General features: G+C 42.0%; 1 protein-coding gene and 1 long non-coding RNA gene across 5 annotated transcripts in view; one reads left to right on the top strand and one right to left on the bottom strand.

Annotated features, from left to right (window-relative positions):
* Prkn (parkin RBR E3 ubiquitin protein ligase) overlaps positions 1-23,934 on the bottom strand; it is a 1,229,219-nt gene that overhangs the window by 699,470 nt on the left and 505,815 nt on the right. The gene's annotated exons all lie outside the window — the stretch shown is intronic.
* Positions 1,031-8,481, top strand: LOC124095900 (uncharacterized). Its single transcript, XR_006852682.2, has 2 exons — positions 1,031-1,580; positions 7,593-8,481. It is a non-coding gene; the product is annotated as an uncharacterized LOC124095900 (long non-coding RNA).

Here is a 23,934-nt window from a genome sequence, read left to right as displayed (position 1 = left end):
GATCCGGAGAGGGAGGGCCGTGGCTGCAGCAAGGACTCGCACCTTACTGTGCCCAGGGCGTGTGGGCACCAGACAGTGTAGACACATCGGCTGTGTGTTGGAAGGGTCACTGGCTGCTATGAGGAGGCTGGGGACATTCTAGAGGCTGAAGAGTAGAAGGAACACCATCAAGATGGCATTTGGACTGGTGGGTGAGGGAGGGTGTGCAGAGATTCAAGGTGGAGCCTGAGGAGGCGTTGGCAGGACTTGCATGGAGAGGGGGGTCCTCTGCACCCAAGCATGCAGGGGGCCGAGCTCTGAGGTGTGCCCCCCCCCCGAAGGGGGACAGGTCAGCAGGGGTCTTTAGAGCTGTGTGGACATGCAATAGCTGAGACACTAACTCTCTATCCTGGTAGCAGGTGGATAAGGGCAAGAAACGGTCAGAGAAATCAGTTCTGTGGCCACTAATGATTAAATGGTAGATAAAACAGTGGGCTGGACGACATTACTTGAAAATGGGCAATGACGGAAGTTCTAAGACTGTAACCCACTGCTCAGTTCTGAGGGAGGGAAGATGAGAGGCTGGCAGGGCCAGGAAGTGATGGTGAGCAGCCAGAAGACTCCCATGTCCAGAAGTCATGAAAGAGCACGACCCCCGTGTTGGGGGAGAGGATCGTTGGAGACCCGGAGAGGGTGAAGGGAGCGATGGTCAGGCTGGAATGGGAGGTATGGAAGTAGAGACGGGAGTTTAGATAGTTTCTGAGGAACTTCAGAAAAGGAAAGAGAGAAGTTATATCGATAGTTCCCGTGAAGAAATATGAAAGGTTATTGGCCAACATGAAATTTTGGAGATAGTGCAACCGATTTGTGTGATGAGGAGAATGAATGACGGGGTGTCTGGTACCCGTGAATACTGTCAAGGGTTATAAGGTCGGGTAGCATCACCACTTCACACGTGAGAAAAGGAACTTGCCAGAGAAGGTCACCCAGGGCAGCATGTGACTCTGAGCTGCTGGAAAGGAATTTCAACTCAGCTGAACTCTCAGGAGGAAGCTTAGGCTATTGGTGCACACGCAGATGATGCCAATAAGCGTTTTAACCTCACATCTGAATAAGGCACGGTTACATTTGGAGTAGCAAACGGAGTGCCAGAATTTTGGTTAAAGGCAAAATATCCAAGTCCATTATTAATCAGATAACCTAATTGTGTTTGTTGGTTATTTACTTGTGAGAGAACTGGCCAGATGCAGGCATAGAACGTTCCACAATCGGGGAGGTGGCCAGGAGAAGTTGGAGAAGAGAGAAAGTGGAGTAAATGGACCCAGACAGTTCAAGGACGTGAAGTTTATTTAAGTAGAATGTCTGAGTAGGAATAAATGAAAGCAGAAGAAAGTTGGAAAAATCTTGGATGATCTTGTTAAAGGCTTTGAAGCAAAGAGTGAGGATTTAGACCTGCTTCTCTTTAGAGTGAAAGCTACTCGGAGATCAAAGCCATAGGTGAATAGAAAGGTTGACAGCAGCACCGAGATTGATTGGAAAGAAGTTTTTGATGGAGGCCGGGAGCGTCAAAAAGAAAGAGTGGATGTCAGCTCATTCTCCTGGTAAGTAATTACAATAATGACCTGATGTTAGGACTGCTAAAAACCGAAGATTAGAATCCATCATTACAACAGAGCTATTTTAACTTAAGAAAAAAATTCCAACTTTTAAATGAGGATGTTCATATTGAAACTATGGCAACACAATTATTGTTAGTACTTTTAATAAAAAAATGTAAGTTATTACAACAAAAATGTACCACTATAACTGGATAAGTAACTTACAGCATAGTTTACTTGGCTGATCATGTGTGGGTAGCATCACCTTTTACCAAAGGTACTTCTATTTTATAGACTATTTTTTAGGAATGATAAAATATTGTTGACTAAAGGTGCCAAAATAACTGTTACTCTGATTCCAGATTGGCTCTCCTAAATGAAATTAAAACATAAAAATGAATCTAGGGTCTAAGGAATTGAACACCAGTGAGTTAGAACCTGGCTATTATAGTTGGGAGGGGCAGTCCTCCTCCATCTATTAAGTTGGAAGAGATTTATCCCCACAAACTGTCGAAGACAGCAGAAAAATTAAATAATAATAATAATAATTCATTGAAACTCAAAATATTTTAAAAACAACCAGAATTGGAATCTTTCCTTAACACCGTCTGCTAGAGTCCTGAGGACATTTTCTTTTCTTGTTCCCACACGGATAGCAGTGTAGGTGGTGTTATGACTGGAGACGAGACGAGGGGTCCCTGGCCCTGGGGTTGGTTAGAGAGGGTGGTGAACAGGAGCGAGGAGGGCAGTGGGGGGGACATCCTGGCCCCACTGTTGATGTCACTGTTCACTGCTGACCACAAAGGGAAGGGAGTGCTGGGACACTAAGTCAACTAATTTGAAGACCAAAATGAAACTCATATTAGCCTGAAGTAAGACCAACACTGAAGAGGGAAGTAATGCATTTATAGTCCAGTAAATCACTCAAAATACAGCTCGATGGACCTCCTCCCAGATGCCTTGTCCTACCCCCCACAGCTCTTCATGCTCAACCTAAATCCCCACAAATTTCAGGAAAGGACCATTCTGTTTTGTGGTACAACTTGATCTGGACTTGTCTGATTGATGTTTTTGCCGTATGTGGGAAAGTCTGACATGTAACCCAGCATGACTGTTAAAGAAATGAAAAAATTTCTTAGCAAGGAAAGTCAGGATCCCCAGTGAGTAACTGTCCCTAAGATGCTATCACTTGAGGTGATGAGGATCAGTGGAACTATTTCAAATAGATATCAACAAATTTGTGCTAGTCAGCCTTCCACCCATCACTGTAACACATATCCTAGAGAGTCTATTCACAGGAGGCAGGATTTACTTGGCTCATGTTCTCAGAGGTTTCTTGATTGCTTGGCCCCATCACTGGGGGCCTATGGTGAGGGAGAGCAACCCGATGGGACCATTGCTCACCTAAGGGCAGCTGGAAAGAAGAGTGACAGGAAGGTCCAGGGTCCCATGTCCCCTTCGAGGGCATACCCAATGACCTAACTCTATTCCACCAGGCCCCGCCCCCTCAAGGCTCCACCCTCAAAAGCACAAGCTGGTGCCCCAGCCTTTAGCTTGGATGCCTCTGGGAGCCATTCAAGATCCAAGCCATGATGTTATCATTAGATATAACGTCAAAATTATATATGGACACGTATATTCCTCAGTAACAGGACAATGCCATCAAAACCTCTACTTCTCCTTTAGTAAGATTTATATTAAAGATTACAGCTTGGAGCAGAGAATCACTTGAGTCAGTTACTGAGGCCCTCAGTAACACGTTTTGGAAAGCATTCATTCTGTGTGAATCAGCCTGTGTGAGCCCTGGCTTGCAGAACGTGGCCTCGTATGAATGTTGCCTCATTTATTTACTTGATGCAAATAACACAGCAGCGAGCAGGGTTCTGGCTTCCGAGCTATTCAGACTTTCAGATTCATCAGCTGTATAACTGAGGGCAAGTTAATTAACCTTCCTAGATATAAGTTTTCTCTCTCCTTAAAAGAAGACCCCCACCCCAACTGGGGAGGGTCAAGAGGAAACCTGGAATGACATCTGTGACGTGCTCATGGAAGTGCAGCCTCTGTCATCGTCATCACCATCACTGTGATCAGCTGAATCGCTGACTTCAGCGTTGACTGCAGGAAGCCTGGTGGAGCGGCCGCCCAGCACTCAGGGGCTCATTATCACTCATTATTTTGTGCAATTAATTCCAAGTCACACGGCAAGGACTTGAGCACACTGCCGACAGCTACTTGCCAAGAGTGAAATGTGAGGGAAGCCACTTCATGTGACAAAGTCAACATTTACTCAAGAATCTACTTTATATATGCCAGAAATTTTAAATGAACATCATTGTATTAGTCAAGTGAACCAGGAGTGGTGCAGAGAAAGAGCCAAAATGTATAGAGAAAGGATTTCTCTACCAAAGACCTCATTTTTCAAGAGATTTTAAAAGCAATACTCAAGCTTTTCCAAAAAAAAGTAACACAAAGAATCACTTTTAAAAACCTGACTCAGCTCCAGCAAGTGGCTTTATCTATGAATTATTTTATTTCAAATTAGAAATATGACTAGGAATTTAGGAATACTATTCTATCACCCAGGCTTTGTAATCAAACAAATGTAGGCTGGACTCCCGACTTGCCATTGTCCAGATCAATAATGATCTCGAGAAAATGATTCAAATTTTCTCAGGGTCAGCATCCTCATTTATAAATTAACACAATACTATAATCCACTTCAAGGGACAGTTGTGGGGATACAGAAAGTGGGCATAATATCTGAAACTCTACCAAGGCCTTCCAGTTTTTTTACTTGGAGGATTAACTGCTATGGAATTTGTTCTTCCGCAATAAGAAAGTAGAAAATTGGAGACAAAAGAACTATTTTCTGACTGCCTTGGTCCATTTTGTGCCCCTCTAATATAATAGTCAAAATTGAGTGATTTATAAGAAACAAAAATCTACTGGTTCAGAGTTCCAGAGACTGGGAAATCCAAGACCAGTTGCTGGCATTTGACGAAGACCTTCATGCTCCATCACAACATGGTGGAAGGCACCACAAGGCAGAATGGCAAGGGGTAGAAAGGAAGGGCAAGAGATAGAGGTTGAACTCACGTTTTCATTCTAAACCCAGTTCATAGCATTAATCCACTTGTGAGGGTGGAGCCATTGTGGCCTAATCACTTCTTAAAGGTCCCCTCCTTATAGTGTTGCAATGGTAACTAAATCCAACATGAGTTTTGGAGGCGCAAACCTTTGAACCATTCCACCGACTCTGGACCACAAGTAGTGCAGGACGTAATCCCAGTGAGAAGGAAACAGTCAAAGATTCTCCTCTGCTTACTCTTGGTAGGGTCTGAGCCCATGGCAGCTGGAGGAGGACACAAGCAATATCTAGAAGTCTCAAGTAAGTGGGGAGAGAGAAATCAAGTGCAGGAATGCCGTAGAGGTCAGAATTGGCAGGACTGAATGCCTGAGAGAAGAGACCTGCACGGAGGCAGCTTTGGAAATTTTCAGAGAGATACTTCAGATCTGCTTCGGGGTTAATAGTTCTGAACTCACACAGGGTTGGGTCGTCTGCAGTCCCATGAGAGCAGAGAGATCTTATAAACAGGGGGCAACTGGGGGAGTCATGGAGCGTCCATGACACCACAGTGGGCCTGAAGCACCTGGGGCCTTACGGCTCTTCTGCACTCCACTGGCACAGATCATGACACGCCTCAAAGGGCTCAGACTGACCCCAAGTAACCTGGTGGCCTACAGAAAGTCACCATTCTTTATAGGATACTACAAAACCCAGCACTGAACAATGTCTAATTTACCATGTCTTGAATCCACTAAAAAATGACCAGGGCTGCAAAGAAACAGGAGAATGTGAACCATGACCAGAAAAAAAAAGCAATCAATTGAAAAAGATCTAGAAATGACAGAGATAATGAAATTAGCAGGCAAGAATATTTACCTATAATATAGACAAGCTCTATATGTCCAAGAAGGTTCAGGAAAAAAATCATGAGAAAAATGAGTGGTAAAAAGTCCCAGATGCGGGGCTGGGGATGTGGCTCAAGCGGTAGCGTGCTCCCCTGGCTTGCGCGGGGCACTGGGTTCGACCCTCAGCACCACATGAAAATAAAATAAAGATGTTGTGTCCAAAAAAAAAAAAAAAAGTCCCAAATGGGAGCTGAGAACGCAGCTCTGTGTAGAGCACGTACCCAGTGTGCACAGTACGTGCAAGCCCTGGGGTTGACTCCAGGACTGAAAAGGAAAAAGAAAAACGGAGGAAAAGTGCAAGTTAAATATATGGGGAAGAAAAATACAGTTTCTCCCATAGAAACCTACTATAGGGATAATAGCTGAATAAACAATGCAAGAAAAACCAGGCAGGGAACTTGAAGAAACGGCGGTAGGAGCCACCATGGTTGAGCTCAGAGAGAAAGATGGTCAGGGCACACTGACCTGTGGGACACTATCAAGGCGTCCCCCACAGGAGAAACTGAAGGGGCCGACGCAGGCAAGGAGGCACAAGGATGGGCAAGGCAGAGTCGAGTGTTGGTAAGTGTGCAGACCCGGAGGGGCAGCGGAGAGACAGAGGGCCTGAGGGCTGGGAGCCGGAGAGAGATGACTGACGCTGAGAGGGGCCCCGGCTTCCTGAGAAAGGACCTTAAGTGACTCAAAACTCAAGTGGATACAATCCTGGAAAAGTGTCTTTGTTCACCTGTACCTTGTACCCTTTTCTGTCACTATCTGGGGATGTGGCCAGAGCTAGATCAAATGCACTATGCCTTTGGCTTTATGAATGCTGCTTCCTGGGCACTCACATTAATAGCTCTTAATTATTCACCTTGCCACCTTCTCGAGTCCATTGTGGAATGAAATCAGCAAAGCTGAACAATTTTCAAGTATCTATGAAAATATAAAGATGTCAGCAGTGATATAAAAAGAACTACAAATACACTAACAAGTGAAGTGACATAAAGGGTTAAATTCAAGCACAAGTAACAGGTATGAGCCAAGGTTCAGAGTGAAACAGTTCCTCTACTCTGGGAAGATCCTTTTATTCCATTGGACCCACAGGGACAGGGTCCTCCCCGGCGTCCCCAGTGACCCCCATACAACAGCCATGGTGATAAGTCTGCTGCAGTGAGCACTGGGCATGGGCTGTTTCCCTGTCTCAGGTGAGGACTCAGACTAGGTCCAGAAAGGGGGGAGTGAAGAAGAAATGGGAAATGCCCCCAGACCCACATACAGGAATGAAAGGCAATGTATCTAGGTACCAACTGCTCTGAGTGACACCCAGAAAGGCAAGGCCTGCAGTCCTTGAGTTGTTTCAAGATTGAGAGACCTTCTAAGGTTCAGTATAAATGCTACCTAATGCACCTATGTAAGTACAAGGCAAGCCCATCATATTTTTGACAAATTAACATACCCATAATTTCATTTATTAAAAAGAAGGCTTTGCAAGATATTCTGGAGGCATCAGGCTGGTGCTTTAGTGATGCAGAGTCACTCAGTAATTCTGTAAAAACAGTTTGGCAAAATTAACTATTTAAACAAAAGCACTGCCTTTGATAAGGAGATTTTGAATATTCCTTTTGGGATTTCATCCCGATTCAGTTCCTGGATCCCAAATTCAACTTTCTTCAGACTTCCAGGTTAAAATTATAATTTCTAAGATGAAGAACCACCATTTCCTTTCTAACCTTATGTTTTCCAGGATAATTTAGGGGGGAGATTGAGAAACATATTATGACAGGTAATCATTTGCAAACACACAACTCTTTCAATGCCTGCCATGTTCGGCTCCGTTTTATAGCATCTGTCTTGGCAGTATAAATTGTGCTTGGCTGCAGAGGTATGCAGTGCAGCACAGCGAAGAAAAACAATCCTGACAACCGAAAAATAAAGCACCATGTGTGAGTTCGTGCTTGTGTGGGGAGCCGGGGCGTGTGTGTGTGGTTCAGAACAGGGCCGCTCTCTGCTTTTCCAGCTTTCTTTCAAAGGTTCTTTGGTTAGCTTCCTTGTTTTCTTTTACAGCAAAGCAATGCCACAGGAGGAATGAGACAACTGTCACATCTACGAGGGGTGCCAAGCAACCCCAGCCTGGTCCAACAGGAGCTCCCTCCCCACTTCCACAGAAGAAAGCGACGCAGCCCGGCACACACAGATGGATTGTGTCAGTAATATTTACCATTAGGCAAGCTGTGATTTTCTAAACAAAAGCCTATATTACATTAATTTTTTTAAAGCAAAAGCACAGGAATACTGCAAGATCACATGACATTGTGACTGTTCAGAATCAAATTGGTATACTCAGCCTTCTGCAAACTCATTTTAATGCATTCTCCCCAAAATCCACTCAAAACCTGTTTATTTAAATAATGTGTTGTGTTTTTGGTTTTTTTTACATTATAGAACATCTAAAATCCAACACCTTGAAAGTATATACCTAAACCTTCAAAATCAAATCAAAACTATTGAAGGCTTTATTTTTCAGAGGGTTTTGGTAAACCAAGTGCTAAGATCTGATATCTTTCAAAACTCATGTTGAAGTTGACATGTCATTGTGACCTGGTAAGAGGTGGGACCTTCAAGAGGTGATTAGGTCATGGGGCATTGCCCTCCTCAGTTAAGCTGTGGGACAGTTATCACAGGAGTGATTAGTTGTCACAGAAGAGGATTAGCTACCACAGGAGTGGGTTAGTTATCAGAGGAGTGTGCTCATTATCATGGAGTGGGTTAGTTATCAGAGGAGTGAGTTAATTATCACTGGGGTGGGTTAGTTATCACAGGAGAGGATTAACTATCAGGGGAGAGGGTCAGTCAGAAAAGGAAGTACTGGGCCTGTGCTGGGCATGGTCTCTCCACCTTGGACTTCTCAGCCTCCAGAACCATGAGCCAAATAAACTACTATTGTTGGCCCTTATTCAGTAGGTGCTGTTCTGTTATAGCATCAGAAGATGGACTAAGACTCAAGTTAAATGCATTTGGAGTGCAGTTAAGCCCACTCAACTCAACCCTCTGGTTCAACTTGGTACCTTCACTTGTCTTACTGTTTGATTAGCGTCCAAATGACCATTTGAATTTCGACATGTTTTCTTCTATTGATTATGTATTTTAAGATGACAAAAAACGAAATGAATGAAATCTCTGATTTAGAGGCCAATGCATCTCAATTGCTATGGCAATCAATACCAGTAACAGAGAAATTTACAAACCATCAAACAATTAAAAAGTAAATATATGGCTTTGCCTTGAAGTGTCCAGGAGTGCCCTGAAGGAACACGCTTTAAGTCCTGACGTAGGGGGCGCTGACCAGTTACTCCATTTCCTAATGACTTGGGCTTTGTCCCAGCTCAGATACCAGGCGTGGCTCCAGGTGTAGGCATCACCGTGGGGGCTGAGTTACACTCACCTGTTCTTTTGTAATCCTACCCTTTTGCCCTTTTTGGGATAGGATGTTCCATGGAACCTCCCCTTGTATGTCTCCTAAATTAGAATAAAGAATTCCAGTGGCTCCTTCTCTTTCCACAGACTGTTAAGGTCACAGAGCCGTCACCAGATTATTGAAAAGGTACTTCTGTGTGGTCGCATGCTTTCTTTGTCATTTTCTTAAGTTATGAGAAGAGTCAGATTTTGTGAACCAGCATTGGGTCGCCAGCTGGGATAGATGGAGAAAATGAAGTCTGTTTTTCATAAATGGAGTGCACCCAAGGGAAGTAGGAGGAGCAAGAGAGGGTCCACACACAGACAAGGCATTGCTGCCCACCATCCACTGGTAGAGGGAGCCTCTAGCTCTAGACAGTCTCAGAGGAGAGTCACTCCAAAAGGATTATTTGTGAGCATCTCATGTGAAAACACACACCCAGGTGAGAGACCACCAAACCCCTTCTGTGAATGTGGCCTGCAGAGCCTAACAGTAGTGCTGTCAGTTTGGCTAGTCTGACTGATTTAAACAGTCAGTTTAACCAAGAGTACACAATGTGTGGCCACATAGATGAATACGCACACCTAACCTACTTCTGTGATTTTAGTTTACAAAGCTGAGAAATAAATTGCAAGAAACCAGAACACATCAAAGAGAGACGAAAGGAGAGGGGAAAATTAAGAATGAATAGAGAAAAGATGAAAATGTGTTCCGAAGAGGACTCTCACAGGAGCTGAAAGCACAAGACCCAGGACTGGCATTGAGGGGGCTGGATGCGCGGCTCTCTGCTGCAGCACCCACGCAGCCCAGGGGGAAGAGCACGATCCTGCAGTCAGACTGGCTGGCACACGGCCTGTCTTTGCCAGGGACCAGCAGTGTGGCTCGTTCAAGTGAGTTAACCCTGCCAGGCCTTAGTTTCCCTGTCTGAAAAAATGGTGGTGATAATTTTTCCTCCATTATAGGCTTTTTATGGAGACTAAATCAAATAATACTAAAATAGAACATAGAACCGTGAGGGGAACACAGGAAGCACTAATGTGTCAACTAAAGAGCATTCTGACGCCTTGTTCTTCATTAGGACAACAATGACCTGGAAAAGCAGGTTATGAGCATTCTACATGCTGATATTTGTATAGCATTGCTCACGTGACTAGACTATGGTGATCTTTCAATAAACATTAAATTACAATTAGTGCTACTATAGTGAAGAGCTAAAATTTAATAAGCACCTACCACATGTTTGAAACCCTTCTAAATACCTTGTATTATGAATTCATTTTTATCATAACTATAGTCATTGTTGCGGGGCTTTATCATTATCTCCATTATACAGAAGGGAAACTGGGCACAGATAAATAATTATGATCAATACCCCTAGATGGAGAAAAGCCTCTAGAACATAAAAAATTAGTTAGGAAACAAGGCAATAAACCTAATTAATTTAGCCAAGCAATGCTTTTTGACTTTTTTCCTCAGTTAATTCCCAATTTTGTGAATAAAATGTTCAAGATAATTGGCGACATTGGCTCTTAATACACAGCATATGGCTCTAGGAAACGTTCTTTATTAACTTACACATGTAAGATTTACCACGCACCATGGCAGACACTGCTAACCAGTAGACTCACTAACATACAGTTTTCCCCCCTTTCTTATTGGATAATAAAATATGCAAGGTGGGAAAATGTTGCCCACAGCACTGGATTTCCCAGCCTCCTTGCAGCGAGAGGTAGTCACTGACTCATTTCTGGCTGATGAAATGTACGCCCAACGTTAGAGATCCATGTCCACCAAATTCCCTAAAACTGAAGGATAAAGAAAGCTGGTGTAAACACTGAGTGTGACATTCCCCTCCTCTTCTTACTTGGACTGTGGATTTGATGGCTGATGCTCCATTAAATAGGAGGAGGGAGCCTGGGATCTCCGTGGTGATGGGTATCAGCTTGGACGACCTACCATCGTCTTCTAGGGAGAAAAACACCTCAGTCATGTGTAAGTCACTGGGACTTTCGGTCTCTGCTCCTAACGGCTCCATGGAATTTATGCTAATATGAGTAGCAATGTGAACTGGACCAGCAAGCAGAACATATTTGAAGAAAATAAGAATGGAAATAATTAAGTGCAGTAAAGTATTGCGCATGTTACGCAAGAAGTAGCACTGGGTATAATGAGTCTGCCTAGGAGAAAAGTGTTTATTCCTCCCATGTATGTTTCTAGAGAGAGTGAAGCTATGTCAACTCTTAAAAATTGAGAAAGTGCCCAGTTCACAAAGGCAGAAGTGAAAGGAGGAACGTGAGACATCCCCAGCAGAGCAAGCTCATGCGGAAAAGCACACAGAGGTGGGAGAGACTTCGGTTAGTTCTGAGCCAAAGTGGCATCAGTCAGTATGATCAAGACTATGTGTCAGTACAAAATGAATGGCCTATTTGGTTGAGTAAAACATCGTAAAAACTGCCTGGCTCATTTAAAGACATCTCCATATTCTCAATTTAAATTGCTTAAAAGTGCTCTCAGCTTAAGAAGGAGAAGGCAGCTGCTGGCTGTAGAGCCTGCTCTCCCAGCCCTTTTCTCAATGGGCAGGTGTACCCCACCTCGACCCTTTTACTATCCACACCTCGGTTGAGGTTAACACAGCATACTGCAAGAGAGCCTTGAAGCCAACCTCTAGAAAAGCTTGAGTCTCTAATAGATTAATATTCTTTCATCACGGTAAAAACAATATAAGATACGCAGAACTGATCTTAACATTCACTACCTTACATCTTTCAAACTGTTGGCGAACTATCAAATGTCATAAGATAAAGAGGAAGCACTTTGTAGAGGTGTTCAAAGCACTTGCAGCATTAATGAATTCTAATATTCCTGGGAAGAAAGAAAGTCCGCAGATTTATTTACCAAAATTCACAACAAGACCAAGCACTGGAGGATGCTCTCAAAGGTCCAGCTGTAGGGTGCCCCAGGCCCTCCTGGAGTGCATGGAGCCATGCTTTCACACAATGTCTGTGCCTAGGTGCACACAGATGGCAGGACTATGTCACAGGCCCACCCAGGTAAAATGTGCGTAACAGTGCACCCAGCTGATCCCATGTTCTCTGGACAGTTCTAGCCAATGGATAAGAGCTGGACAGATTCTTGTCTTTGAGTGAGTTGAAAACCAATGTCCCACTTGAGCAGCCAACCCTCATGGACAGCTTCTCCACAGGGGAACTTCCCTGCCTCTAGAGCCTCCCAGTAACCCCGAACACAGTGACAGTCACCATCCCCCTGGGCACCAGACTGCTGTTATGGTGTTGATCTACCAACCCACCCCTCTCACCTGCATCATCAGAGTGGAAGCCTGCTAGCCCATACCACCTGCTGAGGATTTTTGTTAACACCAACCCTGCTTAATAAAACGTGTTGGCCCATTTCTCAGATGAGGAAACTGAGTCCTGGCTGAGTAACTTGCAACAGATACAGACTCTGAACCAGGAAAATTTGGTTTTAAACTCTAGAATTTAGACCACATCTCCTTCGCCCTGATACATTTTTTTTTGACCTCTACTTTCCCCAAATTAGTGGATCAGCTTTGGATGGAAATGTGCAATGGGGAGCTCACCTCCAGCCTTTATACTGCTCTTCACCTTAGAGGAACCATCATCAAACCAGAAACCAGCCAGACCTCACTACCTTCTTATCATCAGTCCCCACACAACACTGGTCACCAGTCTTGCCTCTACTACCCCCACTCCTTATCTCTCCTCTCTCCCTGTCCCTTCCTCAAACGTTGGCTTCAGCCATGATAAAGCACTTCTGTTTGCTCACACTCCTGGCTCCTCGGGGGTTCATGCTCAGTCAAAAGTGATTTCTGCTGCCAGTTTCTCAGTCCCTTTATGCCCATTTTATATAAATAAGCCCAGCTCTTTCTTCAAAATTCATCTCAGAGATTTCAACCACACTACCACACTACAACTTCCAACCACACTACTCAGGCTAAGGGTGGTGACTTTTCTTTCCAGTTCTGTAAATTACATTCATTTTTCTTTTATCACCAGTGACTACTCGTATCCACCCTGGCTTGGGCTCCACACAGAAAAACCAACATCTTTTAACTGGTAGCACCTGGGGCCGGCACAGAGCCTGATGCATAATTATACTTAAGGTTATTTCAAAGAAAGAATGGTGTGGTCATCTGGAAAGGGTCCTTTGATTGGGTGAAGTGAAGTCTCAGGAGTATTATAAATGGAAATGCAGCAGGAGACACAGGTTGGGAGAGACAGTAACAACAGGTCAGCAGAATCAACCCTGAACATCAGTGAACTGCACACCATCATATCATGATTGTTTTTAAAAACAGCTTTTGCTGAAAAGAATCGAAATAATTTTGTAAACCAATAAATATAAGTAAAACTTACTCCCTCTCTCAGGAGATTGTAGTATCACTGGAGAAATAAGTTTATCAAATAGCCAAGAAACAAGGCAAAATCAGATAATGTGGAATAGAGCAGAAAGATATAAGAATGCAGAACACATAGGATCCTTCCTGTGAATATTCTAAGGACGGTACAAACACAGTGGTACAGACCCAACATGGAACCCATCACTCCCCCCGGGCAGTCTACCACTGCCTCTGTTCTCTGTCTCTCTCTGTCCTCATTCATGAATTCTGTATGCAAACTGCGAATGTCTCCTGGTCCTCTCCCCCTCTGTGCATGATGTGTCTACTCTGGATAAGGAAGCTGCTGACAGCGCCTGCTTTTTCGGGTAATTGACTCTTCCACTTTTCATGAAGGCACACTTTCCAAAGGCATGAGTCACCCTCCTAGGGCACAGCTATGTACCTTTCGACAAATGGATACCATGACACAACCACCATCATAGTCGTCACTCCCCGGAACCCCCCGCGCTTCTTTGTAGCCAGCTCCTACGCAAGGCCCTGGAGACCACTGCTCTGCTGGCCGTCCCCAATTTTGCCCTTCACGTGGCACTATGTCACGCACATCAACAGGTTATTATTCCCTTCTACGACTGCATAACAGTCCCCGGTGTGGCTGCACCACAGCTCACCCACCCCTTCACCAGCTGAGGACAGCTGGGCTACTGGCTGATCTTGGTTATTACAAACAAAGCTACTTTGAACGTAGTGCAGGATGTTGGTGTGACTATAAGCTCTCGTTCCGCTTGAGTGAGACTGCGGGCTCCTGCGGGCTCCTCTGGCGCTTGTGACACGCTGCATCCCACCAGCAGATCCACCTCCCTGCTCCTCAGCTGCGGCAGAACTCAGCCACCTTTCTCCCAGTGCGCAGCGGTTCCCGGTGTGTACGCTGCGGTTCCTGCTGCAGCTTGACCTACGCTCCCCAGGACCCGGACACCAAGTGTCTTCCTCCATGCGCACTTGCAATGTTTACATCTTCGCTGAGGTGTCAATGGAATCTCTTATTTCTTTGATGATTTCCTTTTTTCCTTGTGACCCTTGAGAGTTCTTCATATATTCTGGATGAAATCTTTTGCCATATGTACAATTTGTGACTATTTTCTCTAGGCTCCAGAGAAAAGTCTCCATGAGAAGTCTCCTTATGTTTCCATGATCTCATTATTCTTGAAGAGAAGTAGTTATTATTTTGATGGAATCTAATTGTTCTTTAAAAAAAATGGATTGTGCTTTTGGTATCACATCTGAGAAATCTTTGCCTAATCGAAGGCCATAAAATAATATCCAACTATGTTTTACGTTGAAAGCTTTCCAAACTTGGGTTTTTAAACTTAAGTATAAACTCCTTTTTCAAATAATATTGCCATATAGTTCAAGGCCTGAATTAAAGGTATTTGCAGCATTTTTTACAACTGTAAAATATGGAAACAACTCAAATGTTCATCCACAGATGAATGGATAAAGAGAATGTGCTGTGTATGTATGCATGTGAGTATGCGTGCATACACACACACACACACACACAGGAATATCATTCAGCCTGAAAACAAGAAGGCAAACATCTGGCCATTTGGAAAACCTCGGATGACCTTGGATAACATTAGGCTAAGTGAAAGAAGACGGTCACATAAGGTCACTGTGCGTGAGCCCACTTACATGAGGAATGGGTAGTCGAAGTCACCCATTCCTGACTTTGACTGGAATTTGACAGAAGGACTGCAGGAAGGGGAAGGGGCATTGCTGCTCAATGGGATGAAGATTCGGTTGTACAACATGAGTAAGTTCTAGATATCTGCTAATCACACCTATCTGTAGAGAACAATACAGGACTGTGTCATTTTATATTTCATAGTGTGTAAGGAGGATAGTTTCATATTAAATGTTATTACCACTAAAATAATGAAAAACAAAAATAAAAAAATAACAGGAAATTTTTGGAGGTGATGGTCATGTCTGGTATTTGGATGGCAGTGATATTATCACAGGTGTGTACGTCTATCCCATGAAAAGGTAAGTATTAAATATTAGCGATTTTTGATGCATCAATTGTACATTAATAAAGTTGACAATACATAAAAATATATTGATTCAAACTATACATGTGGCCTTTTAGAAATGCTCATTAAAAAGCAATATTTATGTTTGTGTGTATATTTTAGAAAATTTAGAAACCACAGGTACACAAAGGGTCTAAAAATTAGAACAAGCAGGGGTAATCAACTTTGCTGCTTACATTTCCAACATGCTTCTTGACGCAGAGATAAGCAACCAGAGATGCAGAGACTGAACAGCTCCTGCCGACACACCCACTAAGTCAGTGCCTGGAAGAGATCCCGGGCAGCGGGTCATGGGTGACGCCAGTCACCGTAGCTTCCTCGCTGCCGAGTGCTGCTGTTTCTACATACCCCCATTCCTCAGGTCCCCACACTCTGCTCTCTGATCACTGGATCAACGTGGTCACCTCCATCTAGACTATTCCCACAAGGCCTGGACTGCCCTCCAGTGAAGATTGGCAGGTGAAATAAAGAAAGCTCAAGAGATCTTCAGATAGACAACGTAAACCTGCTCAGTGCAGCACAGACATTGCAAGAACATTCTATGCTAAAACTTGTTACTTTTCTTAAATGACAATTTAACAGGTCATCACATATTATTACTTGGTAAATCTGGCAACCTTGTTTCCAACTCTACCTTCTGGGGAAACCAGAGTGACTGAATAAATGAACAAATGACTATAACCTTGGTATTGAGTCAAAGGCATTCACAGTGTTATGGAAAAGAATGCACTTGGATGCATCCTCAAAAGATGAATAGGCTTTAATTTGATGAAGGAAGCAATTAGAAAGGCAAAACCAAAATAAAACCAACCAAAAAAACCCTTTTTTCTAAACATTGGTTAGGACAATATTTGGGTAGAGTTGACTTTAAGCATACTGGCTACTGGAATAAATGTCTTTTCCCAGGCTTTCACTTTATTGGAGCTAATTTTTATTATGCAAACAGTAGCAAGCAAGCCTGTTTAAATATATATGTCCTTCTGAAACTCTGGGATCTCAAGGACAGCATTCAGGTCAGCTTGAAATGCTTTCTGCTCTCCATGAGGTCACGGTGGCCTATAGCCCAAAGGGTGAAGGTAGATACGTTTCACAGTGATCTCGGGTCCTGGCTCTGATTTGGTCATGTTTCTATTCCCTGGGGCATTCAGCTTTGTAGACAAAGAAGCCCAACAGACACTGACTTGGTGAAGGAGCCACATTTGCTACTTTTCCCACTAAGACCTGAGGTGACCACTGAGTGAAACTAGGAGGATCGCCATCAAGAGACTCCTGTGCTGTGGGCTGAGGGTGTGGTCGCAGCTCACCACTCAGTTCTCAGACCTTAGTGCTCAGGCTGTTCACAGAATACCCCCGGGCTGTGTGTTTTTTATCACTAATTTTGGCAAGACCAGTTTAGATTTCCAGTGGGCAGAAGACCTTGATGGATTCCTGGAGAGACTCCTATTCACCTATCAAGCTCTCTTTCAAATGGGACACTTTCCATGCTCTTTCCCCAACTGTCCCCATTCCTCACCTCAATCGACTTAGGAAGGAAACTGTACTCTTTTCCTAATGATGGGTGATGATAAGCTGTTCAAACCACCTCTGTTCAAACCCACCAAGACAATGCTTCATTCAGAGTAAGGACAGAGAGAACAAAGCACCAGAGATGTCTCCATAGGCTGATGTGGGTGGTCTGCAAGTGAGGAACACCTTATCAGTCTGTGCCAAGCTTCATGCGCCTTATACTCTGCCAGGCCACTGTACCTGGGTGTACAAGGGGTGACTGTCTCCTTGTGTACAGTGCACATGTGGCCCTCCAGTAATCACGAGTGAGGACAGTGGAATTCACACACGGACAATCTGAGCCATGGTGACACTGAGTCATTTAGTTATTCAACCCAAGAGCCTTTCCATCTCTGATGTTATGTGACATGAATGAGTCTGTTGCCATATGAAGCAAAATGCATCCTAACTGATACAGAAGTCCTGGGTTTATATTCCTATGTACTTTGGGGTATGCAATTTTGTATATCTTGAAATAAAATTGAAACAAATGTTTATTCAATGTTCTTTTTGATTAATCCTACAAAGTATGCCTGGTGCTAAACATATCAAAAAATATGGACATTTAAACTTGGAATTCTATTAACCAGAGCTGTTTCTTGGTAATATTCTCCGCTAAGCATACTCCATGCTTTAGCAAAGTGAAGAGCTGACCCCAGCAGTCTTTCCTTGCCTTCTGTGGTAATGCCGTTTTTCACTGGGTTCGTGGACATTTTCTTAAACACTGCAGTTTTCTTCTTTCTTCCTGCAGCTGGATGTGACATCTGAGGAGGTCTGGACATGAGGCTTTGAGCAGAAGCAGGACATGTAACTGCCAGGTCAGATGATCAAAAGAAATCAGCAGCCCATCTCCCGTCCTCCCCCTCCCTTCCTGGAGCACAGACCTGGGTTGAGTCACATCTAAAGTTCACATGAGGATTTGGCAGTGAAGGAGCTGAGGGTCCTGACACACCATGATGTCACCTCTGCTATAGATGCAATTACAAGAGAAAACTCATCTTCTATAACGATTAAGCAGAGGTTTTTCAAGATGACAGAACAGAAGAGGTCACTTTCTTGGTTGTTTTGTGGCATGAAACCAAGAAAGATGATAGGCAGCTTCTCAACAAGGTAGGCTGAAAAGAAGTGTTGGGGGGGGGAACGTTGATGAAAATTAATACTGGACATTCAAAGCATATCGGGGACACAAGAGGGTAAATATAATGAAATAAGGAAGAAATCCCCAGCACCACCTGCTGCTGCCAGGAGCACCAGCCAGAGGGGGCCCCCCTGAGCAAAGTGGAGGGATAAGGAAATGAACGGAACCTACATTGTAGGGGGACTGAGGCATTCTGAGTACCGAAATAGAGATCCAAGACACTGCCCAACGAACGGGAGAGGTGTGCTGCACAATAACCTGTTGTGGGAAAGGAGCCACATCTCTCCCAGCGGCCCTTGGAGGGCAAGAGGAAAGAACCATCATGCAGGGGGGGCCTGGGGGCTGGCAGACGGGGGAGCTGTTTGCTGCCAACCCCAAATGTGGCCTGAAATACAGGCCTGGAAAGCACATACCATATAACAGAGAGTGCCCAAGGGACGAGGAGAGTATCAAATATCAGCCCAGGAGAGGGGTTGACCCAAGAGAATAAAGGGCTAGAACACCCACCCTGCTCCCTCCCGCCCGCCCCCCCAGACCAGCTGCTTGGAGGATCACCTGGGAGAGCCGTGCCCAGCTGGGAATTCAAATGGGGGTGGGGGTGCTTGAGTGTGGAAACTCGACCCCAGAGACCAGAAAACACGGGGCTTTGGGTGATGGAAGGAACTGAGGATTATTACCAGCTCCTCCATCACAGGAGTGGAACGCAGGAAGGTCCCGGGGTGCCGAATCCCAGCATGTACCAGCAACTGCTGGGCCATCTGAGAGGCACTGACTCAAAATCTTCAGATGAATCTCCATTCAAAGAACTTGGCACCCTCCTAAGTCTAAACCCCACCTCCAGGAGTTCTGCCTGTGGGGTTTCCACTCACTGTCCAGCACCCCACCCTGAGAGCGGAGCAGACATCCCACTCCATTCCACAACGCTTAATATGCCGAGAAAGGAGGCCAAGAATTATTTGAACTCCAACAGAAATAAATTCTTTAAATTTTCATTGAGAGCTTTAAAAAATATGTATATTCTCTGTTTAATTATGACATGAATGGTTCATGTACACTTATACATATTCCTATTTTTTCTTTTTACTCATTTCTAGAATTTTTGAAGGCAGTTATTTTTCCTGCATCACTATTTTGAGGATTAGGATGTTTGATTAGTAGATTTTGGTTTTGTTTTGTATTTTTTTTAATTTTATTTTTAAAATTCTTATTTTATATACCTTTTCTCTCATTTATCTGTTTTCCTTGATTCTCTGTCTTCTTCTGCTAATATCCAATCTCTTTCTTTCTCTTTCATAATTCTTTTGATTTTTTTCACTTCTATTTCTCTCCTCCTTCCTCATAATCATTACATCTTATAGCACTTCTGTTCTCTATCAGTTCACCATTCAAAATTTTAAAACTTTTCCAAACTTACTGATTTTTACTGTAGTCAATAAATCATAATCTTATTTCTGTTTATTGACAATTAACATTATAGATTTCATAGCAGGATCTAGTTGGTTTAATGCTGTATATTGTTTGCATAAATTGTTGTTATTATTTGTCTCCCCCTAAACTGTGAGGTATTGAAAACCTTCAGAGAAACTATAAATCCACGGGGTTCTTCTACCTCAGATCCAGACTGTTGGATGGGTAGACACACAAACAACATGAAAAAGCAAAGGAACAAATCACCCCAAATGAACCAGAATATTTCAATAACAGAATTGACACCACAGTGGAAAATTTTTCAGAGAAGGAGTTTAGAATGTTCATAGATTAACTGATCTATGAGGTAAAGGATGATGTAAGAAGTGAAATCAGAGAGATTCTGAAAAAGAATTCAAGCCTGAATCCTCAAAATGAAGAAATCAATCAACTCAAATTAAAAATTCAATGGAAAGCATCACCAACAGACTAGAATACTTGGAAGACAGAGTTTCAAGCAATGAATATAAAATATATAATCTTAAAAATAAAGTTGATCACAGAGAAAAGCTGTCAAGAGACCCTAAACAGAACTTCCAAGAAATATGGGATATCCTGAGAAGACCAAATTTAAAATTTATTCAGATAGATGAAGGCTTGGATATGCAAACCAAAGTAATGCTCAATCTTTCAATAAAATAATATCAGAAAATTTCCCAAACCTAAAAAATGAAATGGAAAATCAAATATAGGAACATATAGAACTCCAAATGTACAAAATTACAACAGACCCACACCAAGACACATCATTATGAAATGCCTGACATACAGAATAAGAACAGAATTTTAAAGGCTACATGACAGGTCACATTTAGAGAGAAACCAATCTGGATCTCAGGTGATCTCTTAACCCAGAAGCTCAAAGCTAAGAGATCTTGGAATAACATATACTAAGCTCTAAAAGAAAATGGATGTCAACAGAGAATACTATACCCAACAAAATTAAGCTTCAGAATTGATGATGAAATAAAAAAATTCCATGAGAAGAAAAAGTTGAAAGAATTCACAAAGAGCATTATAAAACCTACTCAATCAAATTTTTCATGAAGAAGAATTAAAAACTAAAATTGAAAATCAGCAAAGGGAAGAAATATACTAGAAGAATAGTCAATCAAAGAAGAAACTAAATTAAATTAACAATAAGAAATAAATCAAAATGAGAGCAAATAAAAATCATTTCTCAATAACAACTTTAAATGTAAATGGCCTAAATTAATCAATCAAAAGAAAAAGACTGGCATATTGGATTAAAAAACAAGACCCAACAATATGCTATCACCAACAGACTGACCTCATAGACAAAGACATGCACAGATTTAAAGATGAGGAAAAAAGTATCATTTATATGGATCTTGTAAACAAGCAGGGGTTTCTATCCTCATACCTGATAAAGTGGACTTTAAGCCAAAGTTAATTAGAAGGGCCCAGGGGAATTATACATCAACAAGATATAACATTTGTAAATATTTGTGCACCAAACAATGGACCATCTGTGTATATCAAGCAAACCCTTCTTGACTTCAAGAATCAAATAGAGCATGATACAATAATGTTAGGTGAATTTAACATACCTCTCTCATCATGGATAGATCATGCAAACAAAAAATAGTTAAAGAAGCTATAGAACTAAAAACTACAATTAATAATTTAGACATAACAGACACATATAGAATGTTTTATCCATCAATGACTGACTAAACTTTGTTCTAAGCAGCACAAAGATCCTTATTGAAAATAGACCATATCATATGCAACAAGACAACTCTGAGCAAATTAAAAAAAAATGGAGATAACATATTGCATTCTAGCAGACCATGATGGAATAATGTTAGAAATCAATGATAAAATAAAAAAATAGAAGCTACTCTAACACCTTATGACTAAATAATATGCTATTGAATGACCAACATATAGCAGAAGAAATCAGGGTTGAAATAAATAAATACTTAGAGGTAAATGACAATAGCCACAAACATGCAAAAATCTCTGAGATATGGTTCTAAGAGGAAAGTTGATCTCATTAATTAAAAAAAACATAATGACACCAAATAAATAATCTAAATTACATCTCAAAGCCCTAGAGAAAGAAAAACACATCAACACCAAAAGCAGTAGAAGATGGGAAATAATTCAAATCAGAGCTGAAATAATGAAATTGAAACCAAGTTTTTCAAAATCAATGAAACAAAGAGTTAGTTCTTTGAAAAATAAATAAAATCGATAAACCCGTCAGCAAAACTAACCAAGAGAAAGAGGGAAAAGACTCAACTTACTAAAATTTGTGCATAGAAGGGAAATTTCATCATGGGTACTACTAAAATGCAGATGGTAATCAAACTATCTCAAAAACTTATACTTCGATAAAATGGACAATCTTGAAATTTATAGATTTTGGTAGAGATATGTGACCTACCCAAATTGAATCAGGAGGACATAAAAACTTGAAACAAATCAGTTTCAAGCAATGAAATTAACGAAGCCATCAACAGCCTACCAACAAAGGAAAGCCCAGGACCAGACAGATTCTCAGCTGAGTTCTAGCAGACCTTCAAAGAAAAGCCAATACTAATCCTCCTCATATTACTCCATGGAATAGAAAAGAGGGATCTTTCCAAACCCTGAAAACAAAAACCAAAGACACATCAAGGAAAGAAAACTTCCAACCAATATCCCTGATGAACATAGATGCAAAAATTCTCAATAAAATACTGAAAAGCTTTGTTTAAAAATATAGTGCACCATGATCAAATGGGGTTCATCCCAGGAATGCATGTTTGGTTAACGTACGGAAATCAATAAATGTAATTCATCACATCAATAGATTTAAAGACAAGAATCACATGATTATCTCAACAGATGTAGAGAAAGCATTTAACAAAATACAGCATCCATTCATATTCAAAACACTAGAATAACTAGGGATAGTAGTATGGACATATCTCAAATCTGTAAAAGCTATATATGTTAAACCCAAGGCCAACATTGCTCCAAATGGAGAAAAATTGAAAGCTTTCCCCCTAAAAATTGAAAAAAAGACAAGGATATCCTCTTTAACCACTTCTATTCAACATCGTCCTTGAAACCCTAAAACAACTAGACAAAAGAAAGAAATTAGGGGGATAGAAATGGGAAAAGAACAGGTCAGACTACCCCTATGTGCCAATGACACAATTCTATATTTAGAAGACACAAAACTCCACCAGAAAACTTCTAAAACTCATAATGAATTCAGCCAAGTAGCAAATATAAAATTAATACCCACAAATTAATTGCATTCCTATATACTAATGATGAAGCAGCTGTTAGAGAAATTAGGAAAACCACCCCATTTGCAAGAGCCTCAAGCCTGGTACAGTGGTGCAGCCTGTAATCCCAGAGGCTCAGGAGGATTTCAAGTTCAAAGCCAGCCTCAGAAATTTAGCAAGGCTCTAAACAACTCAGTGAAAAGGGCTGGGGCCCAATGGTTAAGTGCCCCTGAGTTCAATCCTCCATACCAATAAATAAATAAATAAATAAGAAAAAAAAATAGCCTAAAAAAATAAATAAAATACTTGGGAATCTATCTAACAAAAGAGGTGAAAGACCTCTGTGATGAAAACTATAGAACAACAAAGAAATTGAAGAAGTTCTCTGAAGATGGGAAAATCTCCCATGTTTTTGATAGGTAGAATTTATATTGTCAAAATGGCATACTATCAAAAGGACTACACAGATTTAATGCAATTCTGATTAAATTCCAATGAAATTCTCCACAGAAATAGAAAAACCAGTCACAAAATTCATCTGGAAAAATAAGAGGCCCAGAATAGCCAAAGCAATCCTTAGTGAGAAAAAAGGAATGGAAGGCATCATAATAACAGACTTTAAATTATACTATAGAAACAGAAACAGCATGGTATTGACACCAAAGCAAACGTGAAGACCAGTGGAACAGAATGCAAGAGACAGAGACAAACCAACATAGATACAGTCATCTCCACTTGACAAAGGCACCATAAACCTATATTGTGGAATGGTGCTGAGAGAACTGGAAATCCATATGTAGCAGAATGAAATTGAACCCTTGTCTATCACCCTGCACAAAACTCAAGTGGCTCAAAGACCTAGGCATTAGACATAAACCCTACAACTACTAGAAGAAAAGGTAGGCCCAACACTCCATCATGTCAGCTTAGGAAGAAACTTCCTTAATAAGACTACCAAAGCCCAGAAATAAGATCAAGAATCTATAAATGGGATGGCATGAAACTAAAAAGCTTCTTTCCAGTAAAGCAAATGATGAAGAATGAATGGGAGGAGAGAGCCTACAGAAAGGAAAAAAAATCTTTTCCACC

The sequence above is a fragment of the Marmota monax genome, unplaced genomic scaffold (genome assembly GCF_021218885.2).
Source record: "Marmota monax isolate L192 unplaced genomic scaffold, Marmota_monax_Labrador192_F-V1.1 WCK01_AAM20220418_F8-fsc00083, whole genome shotgun sequence".
NCBI lineage: Eukaryota > Metazoa > Chordata > Mammalia > Rodentia > Sciuridae > Marmota > Marmota monax.
Note: the sequence above shows the minus strand (reverse complement) of the source record. Positions and strands in the feature narration are given on the sequence as shown.